The sequence below is a fragment of the Beta vulgaris genome, chromosome 7, assembly GCF_026745355.1.
Source record: "Beta vulgaris subsp. vulgaris cultivar EL10 chromosome 7, EL10.2, whole genome shotgun sequence".
Classification (NCBI taxonomy): Eukaryota; Viridiplantae; Streptophyta; class Magnoliopsida; order Caryophyllales; family Amaranthaceae; genus Beta; species Beta vulgaris.
In genome coordinates, this window is record NC_079208.1 from 14,607,172 (window position 1) to 14,617,738 (window position 10,567).

The following is a 10,567-nucleotide window of genomic DNA, read 5'->3' on the forward strand; positions in this document are numbered from 1 at the left end:
CATTCCTCATTATCATCAAGAAATGCATATTTGAGGTGAGAAGCTTCTTTACATGTGATTCGGAAGTAGAGCAAATAGTCTCCATTACCTTACAGTCTGCTACTTTATCAATGTCAAGGTCATCATTTAGATCAAAAGTTGTCTCCAATAAATCATCTGACAGAAATTGTTGAAAACCAACTCTATAAATCTCATCGAGTACATCAATCCTGCAACATGTGTGCTCAAGCATAAGAGACTTAATAACATTGGTTAGCTTTAAAGGAACAGTATCATCACCAACACTTAAAGTTAGAGAGCCAAATTTTACATCAATAACATCACCTAAAGTACATAGGAAAGGTCTACCCTAAATAATGGGAATCTGACTATCTTCTTCCATATCAAGTACTGCAAAATCCGCAAGAATGTAGAATTTTCGAACGCTGACAAGTACATCCTCTAGAATATGCAAAGGATATTTCACTGAACGATTGGCCATCTGCAAAGTAATCTGTGTGCACTTTAAAACACCCAAGTTAGGTTATTACAAATAGATAAAAGCATAACAGATACAATAGCACCTAAATTACATAAAGCCTTATCTATAAACAAAGCACCCACATGACAAGGGATGGAAAAACTACCAGGATCTTTTAGTTTTGGTGGAATTTAATTTTTGAAGACAATACTGCACTCTTCAGTTAGAGCAACTCTATCTATGCCACCAAAATCTTTCTTCTTAGTAATCATATCTTTCAAAAACTTGGCATACACAGGTACTTGAGAAATTAAATCAGTGAAAGGAACTGTTACATCAAGATTTTTGACCATAGACATGAACTTACCAAGTTATTGATCGACCTTTGATTTTTTCATCCTATGTGGGAAAGGTAGTGGGGTGTAGGAGAATCAATAACCTTCTCCTCGTCCTTCCCTGCTTCATCTACTTTCATGTGCTCAATTTCAGTTTTTGAGCTATCCTCACCTTCATTTTCATCCACTATATCATTATGAACTAGAGGTGGTGAATCATCAGTAGGCATAGATGGAGCATCATATTGTGTATCGCTTCGAAGAGTGATGACATTAGCAGTTTCTTTGGGAATTGGTTGCCCCGACAGATGATCTGGTCGCCTTTGTGCATTATTTTTGGCATATGACCTGGTTATCTTTGTGCATTATCAGGTTGATTTTAGCAACAATCATGACCAAAGTGGCCTTGAACACCACACACCTCACATGAAGAAGAGGTAATAGGAGACATGGAAGACATCGCATTAATACTCATAGGAGGAGTATTAGACTTTGATGATTTAAGTGGATCCATCTTCATCCTCAACAGGGCATCTTGTGAAGACAATAGGGAATATGTATCAACATCCAATTTTTTTTTCATAATAGTCTTAGAAGAACTTTGATCATTTGCCGCTAAGTTGGCCAGAAAACTGTACCTTTCATTCACCTCCTTATCTAGGAAAACACCCCCTGCAGATGAATCAATTATACTCTTGATATGGGGTTGGAAACCATTGTAGAATGCTTGGCTGCTGAACCACTTGTAAAGATTGTGGTGTGGGCATTCTTCCTGCAGGTCCTTAAACCTATTCCATGCTTTCTTAAACGTATCATCAGGTTCTTGTTGGAAGGTAGCAAGATTCTACCTGATTTCTGCAGTCTTGGTAGGAGGGTAGTATTCTTTCAGGAATACTTCCGAAATTGCACTCCATTCAGTTGCTCTAACATCATTCAACCATTTTTGAGCTTTGTCTTTCAATGAGAGTTCAAAGACCACGACCTTCAACTGATCAAGAGTGACCCCTTAGTGTTTAACGGTACGACAGAGTTGTTGAAATCGTTGTAAATGATTTGCAGGGTCTTCAGATGGATGCCTCCAAACTGGTTCCGTTGGATCATATTAATGAGGGTAGGTTTGAATTTAAAGTTAGATGCTTGTATGTCATGCATAGTAGGGCTTGTGGGGACATTGTCAGGGGAAGGTACCTCATAAGGCTTCAATAACTTAGGAGGCATGATCGATTTTGATGTTTCCTCCGTGGATTTTCCCTGATTAGCTGACTGCTTTTCTTCTTTTGTTTCTTCTTGAGTTGCCGGAGGGTTTTCTCAAGATCAGAATCAGTTGGAACTGGAGTACCTGTTCTTTAGACCCTAAAAAAACAAAGGCACCCTTAAGACCATAATGGTTCCTCCGTTATTTCCTCTTGTTTTTCTTTTTAATTTCAGATCTCTTTTGTTATTATTATTATTGGTTAAGTTCATTAGGTTATTTAAGTTTCATCATTGACTTAGAAGCATAAATAAAATAATGAAAGTCCAATGACAAAGAAAATGTGTTTATTTTATTAATTAATAAAAAAGTAGGAATGAAACAAGGCTGATAACATTATAGTCCTAAAGGACATAGACTCGACGCGAAAGAAAATGAAGTAGCTAGGGGGAGGGGACTCTCCGACTCAACCTAGAAAACTAACGTTAAATGACTAAGCCCCGACGTTATTTAGGTGTTGTCCAAGGGGTTACCGTTGTTGCTAACTTTTGTTGCAGGCGAAACTGGTCAACTACCGTCTTCAACCATATCCTGCAGATGATGCTTTAAAGTCCAACAATGTGATGTCATATGCCCATTTCCTTGATGATATTTGCAGTAAGCATTAGGATTTATTTAAGCTAGACACCGTTAAGACCATAACAGCAACCTTCGAGTTAGCTAATTTAGTCACCGTACCCTTAAGACCATAATGACACCCTTCGACTTGGCTAAGCTAGTCACCCTTAAGACCATAACGGCACCCTTTGACCTAGTGAAACTAGTCACCCCTAAGACCATAAAGGCACCCTCTGAGTTTAGCAAAGCTACTTCCATCTTATATCTAATAGTAGTCCAAGTCTAGTGAAGCTAGTTTTCCTTAAGTCCATAATGGTCCAAAACCAAAAAGTCTAGCGAAGCTAGTCCATCTTAGATCCATAAAATCCCAAATCATCGAGCTTGGCAAAGCCAATCACCCTTAAGTCCATAAAGGAAATCCATTAAGTCTAGTGAAACTAGCATAAAATTTCAATTATCCAGTCCGGTCTGCTTGCATAGTCCAGTCCGGTCCAGTCTAGTCCATGTCTACATTATATAGTTAGGCTCGTGTCTCCATCATGGTCAATCACATACTAGTCCAATAAGCATACCCATTCTCATTTCCACTTTCATCTTCATTGCTCATCTCCATTTCTCCATCCCTCATTTCCATCTCCATTTCTCCATCCCTCATTTCCATTTCTCATTTCGAAAGCACCATTTCTCAAAATTTACGACGTCCATTCAATTTTTGTTCAGGACAAGTCATGAGTTTATAACTTGGGAACGTCCAACAGAAAGGCAACAAGGTCGACCTACTCCTAGATTTGTCAAGTGCATTATAACCTTTCCAGACGAATCCTTAGACTCTTCTAAATCGTCATCAGAAATGGGGGACACTAATGAACAGCTGAGCGCAATTATGGCTCAACTTACACTGATGAACTCTCGTCTTGAGGAACAAGCCAAAGAGATTAAGGCACTGAGAGAGAAACTAACTGAAGTAGACGAACAAGGCGACACTCCACCAACACAGATTTGAGGTTTGAAAAACTCGAGCAATTAATCCAATCAATTCCTACAGTCGAGAGTCAGGCTCATGACCACGACATCATTGATCCTGAACTAAGGGACAAGCTCCCTAAAAAGGTAACATTGGGTGACCTCCCAAAATTCAAGGGGGTCGAAGACCCAAATGATCATCTGAGAGCTTTCTCCATCTCTATGGCTCTCAAGAGCGTGATCAAGGACCTATTTTCTTATGTTTTTACCTTGACCTTGGATGCAGATCCATCCAAGTGGTTCAGATCACTAAACAAAACCAAGCTGAATGACGGAGACTATATCAGAGAATAGTTCCACAAACAATACATATAAAATACTCAGCTTCCTATTGGCCTGCATGAGTTGGAATTAAATAAACATAACTCCAACGGAGACTTCGTCACCTTCCTTAACAGATAGAGGAAAAAAGTTGCGCAAATGCCTAACAGGCCATCTCAAGAGGATCAAGTACGACTGGTAATCCTTAACTTGTAGCCCAAGTATGGGGATCATATTAAATTCCAACCCATAGAGTCTTTCACGAAGCTCTATAAGGTAGGCTTGTTTATTAAGGAAGAGGTACAAGCCAACAAGAACAAGGGTTCCAACAACAATAACTCTTTCAAGAAGAGTAAGAACAATCCTTCTAGCTCCAACGTCAATGCCCTAACTACTGAAATGAGAGGTTATCAAGGGCCTCAAAGGAATTTTACTCCATTGGGTATGACCTTAGAAGAATCCTTCACTAGGCTTCATGCAAAAGGAGCACTTCAGATTTTTTGGCCCTACTCCAGACCTTGCTCCTGAGAAAAGATCCAGTAAATGAAATCCTAATGCCTACTGCAAGTATCATCAAGGAAATGGGCATATGACATCACACTGTTGGACTTTAAAGCATCATCTGCAGGATATGGTTGAAGACGGTAGATGACCAGTTCCGCCTGCAACAAAAGTCAGCAACAACGGCATCCCCTTAGACAACACCTAAATAACGTCGGGGCTTAGTCATTTAACGTTAGTTTTCTAGGTTGAGTCGGAGAGTCCCCTCCCCCTAGCTAATTCATTTTCTTTCGCGTCGAGTCTATGTCCTTTAGGACTATAATGTTATCAGCCTTGTTTCATTCGTTCTTTTTTATTAATTAATAAAATAAACACATTTCCTTTGTAATTGGACTTTCATTATTTTATTTATGCTTCTAAGTCAATGATGAAACTTAAATAACCTAATGAAGTTAACCAATAATAATAATAAAAGAGATCTGAAATTTTAAAAAAAAAAAAGAAAAAAAAGAGGACATACTTTTGTTCAGAAGTTATTCCCCTTTTTTCTCCATCAAAGTTATTCCCCTCTTCCCTCCATCATCCGTAAACCATCATTAACCAAATATCCCTTCGACATCAAAACCCCACATATAACCTCCAAATCTTCCAATACCCTAAACCAATAACTTGTGTGCAAGCCTTACTATAAATCAATGACAGGCAAAAACAAAAAAAAAAGAGAAAAAATTTAAAGTGCAAAAAAAAAGATCAAAAGCAAAAACAAAACGCACAAAAATGTGAAAAGAAAGAGCCAAAGGCAAAAAGAAATAAAAAGTCAAGCTAGGAGGCTTGCACATAAGTTCTACCCCTCATTCAAATCCTTCAACCCCATCAAACCTTAACCATATAAACCATGATCCTCTATTCGCCAAATCAATTTAACCTTCGTCTAAACCTCAAGCCTTAAACCTTTAAATATTTCATTAACCCTAACTCCTTCGAGGTATGTCCAAGCCTGCTAGGTTGAAAATCGGAAAAGGCAGCCTAGGCAAAAGTTAGGGCACAACAAAAATATAATTCAAAAAAAAGAAAACAGATCGAAACTACGAATGGTCTTATTCCGCAAGGATATGTAGGAATCCTTATCTCGAGGTCCGACCGCTTCAATAAAATAAAATAATTCATGGTTTAATAATTTGACTTTCTAGAGTTCATGAGCATAATCTCTTTCTGGATCCCGACATAGACTCGAGTATGAAACTAGCCTCGTTAAAGCCTTTTCCCACCTACATCCATTTGATCACAAATTTAAACTATGTATTTTTCAATCCAAGCTCTCCTTTTACCCGAAGGACTCTCCGACAAATTCATGGTTTCAGGCAATATTTGACTTTGCCTGTATCAACTTCCCAATTAATTGTCATGATAATTAATTGTATTTTGAGCCCAATCCTTTGAAAAGTCCAATTAATTGTTGGAAAATTTGACAGGAACAATCCCAACTATGGGCGTTTCGCCATTTTTAGTCCCAATTAAGGATTATTTGTGAGCGGTCCCAACTACGCATCATTTTTGCCGAATTTGGTTCTAACAGGTTAATGACCTGCTATAACAGGTAAAACGATTTTTCCCCCAACTTTTATTTTATCTCTTCTCTAGTGGGTATCCACGAGACCACCACTCCCATCCCCCACCCTTAAAACTCACACCCCCACCGCCACCCCCACCCTTAAAACTCACACCCCCACAAAAATTTGATTAGTCTAAATTAGAGAATGACGCCCAAAAAAAACCAGGAAAATGAGAACTTTGAATTTTGGGTTTGAGCTTATTGATCTTCACAATTCATGGCAATCATTAAATCAAACCCAGATATTAACTTTTTTTACTTGAATAATAATACCCATTTTCTCTCTCTTGTTTCTACGGCATTTCGTCGAATGTGGTGTGCATAAAGGTGTTGCACCTTGTAGATCGGTTGTACCATCAAATAAGTCATTGGACATCCGGTGACCAGCAGATAGGTTCTTTTTCGGTAATGGGTTGTCATCAAATTTGTTCCTCGGCAGCCTCCTTCCAGTCTTCGTGCCGCCCTCACTTACTCTTTTGTCGTACGTTAATCTTTCATACTTCTATTACTACTACCTCTTCTAATTACACCCTCTGTCCCAGAATACTCTTTACACTTTCCTTTTTTCTCTGTCCATAATACTCTTTACACTTCTATTTTGGAATATGACCCATTATTATTTTAATCATTCTACCTTTTAACTATTGGCCCACACACTCTCTCCTCCAAATAAAATAATACCACGCTTATTACCTACCAACTCTAACCATGGCCCATATTCTTTCTCATTAAAATAAAATAATATTACTTTTACTAACTACTAACTCCTATCACATCTACATTTCAATAGAATAACAATTGATAACCAAATAACAACTTATCATCTAAAACAATGTGCCTTGATAAGTGTCAAGAGTATTCTGGGACGGAGAGAGTATGTCTTTATTTTAGCTTCAATTTTCGAATCAATCTTACTTTTTGTCTTTCAGGAATTTTTTGGTCTCAATTTCATGTGTGATGTGTGATGTGCTGTAAATTGATGAATGATGGATTTTTCGATGTTGATGTTAGTAACAGTGTGATGCTTGTCTTGGTGTTGCGATTTGTTTTGCGACATGGAAATATGGCGTCTATTGTGATTTCGACCTTCTATGTAGGTTGCAATTTGTAGGAAGGTGAGTGGGGTGGCGAGGTGGCAGAGGTGGCAGAGGGGTGGCTGGGGATGGGGTGGGGTGGGGAGGGGGTGGCAGGAGATGGATAGAGAAAAAGAAAAAAGGAAACTAACTTAAGAAATTTTAAAAAAAAATTAACCGGTAAAATAAGTAATCAGTCAAATGGGACCAATTTCGACAAAAATGATGCATAGTTGGGACCACTTAGAAATAATCCTTAATAGTTGAGACTGTTCTTTTCAATTTTTCCTTAATTGTTTAACCATATTTAATTGTTTTATTTTTAATAAATAAATATTTTCAAAAGATATCTATAATTAAGATCAGATTTTATCCCGTATAATCATATTTCTGGAATTAAATGATAAAAGAAAATCTTTTAAACTCGTTTCTAGAAAAGCTGGCGAAGGCACGATAGGAGCCAGATTGGTGCGCCTAGCGCACCAACCTGTGCCTGGCGCACGTGTGTGCGTCAGGCGCAGCTCTGTCCACCTGTGCTAGGTGCACTAATCTGCACCTGACACGTGGATTTCTAACTCATACAGAGTCTTGCGTCAACCGTAGTTCTCTGCGTGAGACGCAGAGTTTCTTTCTTATCTTTTTCAAAATGTATGCCACGTGTATGCTTTTTACTGGGCATGTCGCGTCATGCGTTTGACACGCCAGCTTGCGCCAGACCAGCTAGCGCGAAAGACGCAATGTCGTTTTCCCTATAAATAGGCTTGATTTTGGCACAGATTTAAGAACGGATTTTACACATTAACACACTTCGAACTTGACGAATATATTTTGAAACTCTCTACGAATTATAAAACCTCCCTACAAAACTCATACATTTCAAACACAAACATATTCAATTATACATACTTTCAGACGTTCAAATTTTCAAGCTTCACGATTGCTCGTCCTGAAAGTTGTCAGTCTCGCAGACCCAAGCCACGATATAATCTTGACGGTCCTTAACTAAATACTCTATTTTTATATTGAAGTTACTAACTGTTTTTTTTTCCTGATGTAGATCTTCAATATAAATCGTTCTACTGTATATTCTAATCCTTCCTTCTTCTTTTTTTTATATATATTATTCATATCTATGCATATTATATGCTTTCCTGCTTATTTTATACATATTATATGATTGTCCCACCTTATTGTTTTTATCACTCACATGTTATTTTTGATAATCAAAGACCTAAAGAACTGTTCTAATATTAATTATATTAATTTGGACAACCTTCTAGGTTCCCTGTAAATTGATTGCATAATAGTTTGTCACTAAAAAATAGTTTTTTTATATGTTTCCTGAACCAACCTAGATTTATATTTTTTTGACGTGCTTAAAACATTACTTGTTTATTCTTTTGCATAAACATTGACATGAATCGATATTTAGTAGAGGCCAGCGATGGGTAACATAGTTCCTGACTGTATAGTACCCTCACTCTCGAACTCAATTTTTGGTTCCTGGCCATTTATGGAGTTATGATGGGGAAATCTACATTGAATAAGTCCCTAAGATGTCTCTGTTGTTTCAATTTCCAATTAGGTTTATCACTAGTAGAAAAAACCCTGCCTGATGCGGTCAAAACTGGCCTTTCTGATGCGGTTTTGGTCTGCATCAAGTGGGTTCGCAGCAGCGTAAAAAAAATTTAATGAGGTCCAAAACCGCAACATAAAATGATTTACTGATGCGATTTTACCTTGGAACCGCATCAGTTAATCGTATTAACTAAATATACAGGTAAAACCGCATCACTAAATCTACATATTGATACTTTTTACATAAGAACCGCATTAGTATGTAGAAATTGATGGTCAAAAACAGTTGCAGACCTGCAGCAGCAAGTCTACAGCTCTAACATTCCTCTCAAGTCTCAGTTTTGGCGCACATTATTATCAAACATATATATACCAACAATAATACATTATACATAAACGAAAATTATACAAAATACATATGAATAAGAATTTATATATATAAACTAAACATAGATTCATGATTAATATAAATAAAAAAAATTACACAAATACACAAAAATAAGAATTGAACATATATACAGAAAATTACAAACCTAAAAATTGAGACTATAAGAAAATTAAGAACTAAATCCCAAAATAAATGACAATAATTATCCAGTCACTAAGAACTATACCAAAATAAACGACAAAATTAAGAACTACACCAAAATAAACGACAACAATAAGATATAGAAACTAATTATACGAAAATTGCAATATACGAAACGAAACGGAAATTAGATCTAAAAACTAATTATACGAAAAAAACTAATTATCCAGTCACTAAGTATATGAAAATTGCAATATATACGGAAAAAAACGAAAATTAGAAAACGAAGGAAATAATTATACGAAAATGAAGGAAAATTAAGAGTTCGAACAAAAAAATCAAACGAAAATGGAAGCCTAAAAAAAGGAAACAAAAGTGGAAGCCCAAAAAAAAGAAATAAAAACCTAAATCCAAAACCAGATCTAAAAACAAAATCCCAAAATAAACGAAAAAAAAAACACCTAAAACCTGATCCAAAAACTAAATCCCATAAAAACTCAAACGAGCCAATTTCTTGTGTACATATCTTCGATTCTTCGTTCTTCGTTTTGCTCTTCATTTTTTTCGTCATTTTCGATCTTCAATTTTCGATCATCAATTTGTTCTTCATTTTCGCTCTTCTTTTTCGATCTTCGTTTTCGCTCGACGAGAGAGAGAGAGGTGAGTGAGAATTTGGGCGTGAATGAGAGAGAGGAGGGAGTTAAGGTTTGAGGAGAGTGGGAGGAGTAGAGAGGAGGGAGTTAGGATTTGAGGAGAAAGGGAAGAGTATGGGGGCGAAATGCGTGTGAAGGAGGAGTAGAGAGGAGAGAGTTAGGGTTTGAGGAGAGGGGGGGCGCGTGTGAGGAGAGAGGAGGGAGTTAGGGTTAGGATGGTTAGAAATTAGGTAAGGTTGGGCTGAATATGGGATTTGGGCTTTTTATTTTTCATGGGCCGCGCATATTTAAGTAAATATGGGATTTGGGCCGCGCAGATTTTCTGATTCGGTCAACGAACCGCATCTGATTTTGGAAAACCGCAACGGTTTTTTTTTATCTGATGCGATTTTTTGAGGACAACATCAGATCTTTTTTGCCAACTTTCCCTCCCATTTTTTGGTTGTTTTTCGGATGCGTTTTACAAAAACCGCCATTTGTTACTAAGTGACATACTAGGTTTTTTCCACTAGTGTATGATTCTTCCTTTAAAGAATTGTTGGCGACTTCAAAACGTTTTCAATACAAAAACCTTTATAGTGGAGTGGTGAAATCTAATACGCCCTCATCACGCGTACGTGAAATAAAAACACGCTAACATTTTGGCGACTTCACTTGGGAGGATTTTCAAAAATTAATTTTTTAAATGAGTGGGTTAAATTCGAAAAATATGATTCATACTCTTTTTATGCA

General features: G+C 37.1%; 1 non-coding gene across 1 annotated transcript; it reads left to right on the forward strand.

Moving 5' to 3' along the window:
• Positions 1 to 1,544: 1,544 nt before the first annotated feature.
• On the forward strand, positions 1,545 to 1,651 carry LOC125492137 (small nucleolar RNA R71). Its single transcript, XR_007268582.1, has one exon. It is a non-coding gene; the product is annotated as a small nucleolar RNA R71 (small nucleolar RNA).
• The last annotated feature ends 8,916 nt before the right edge of the window (positions 1,652 to 10,567 follow it).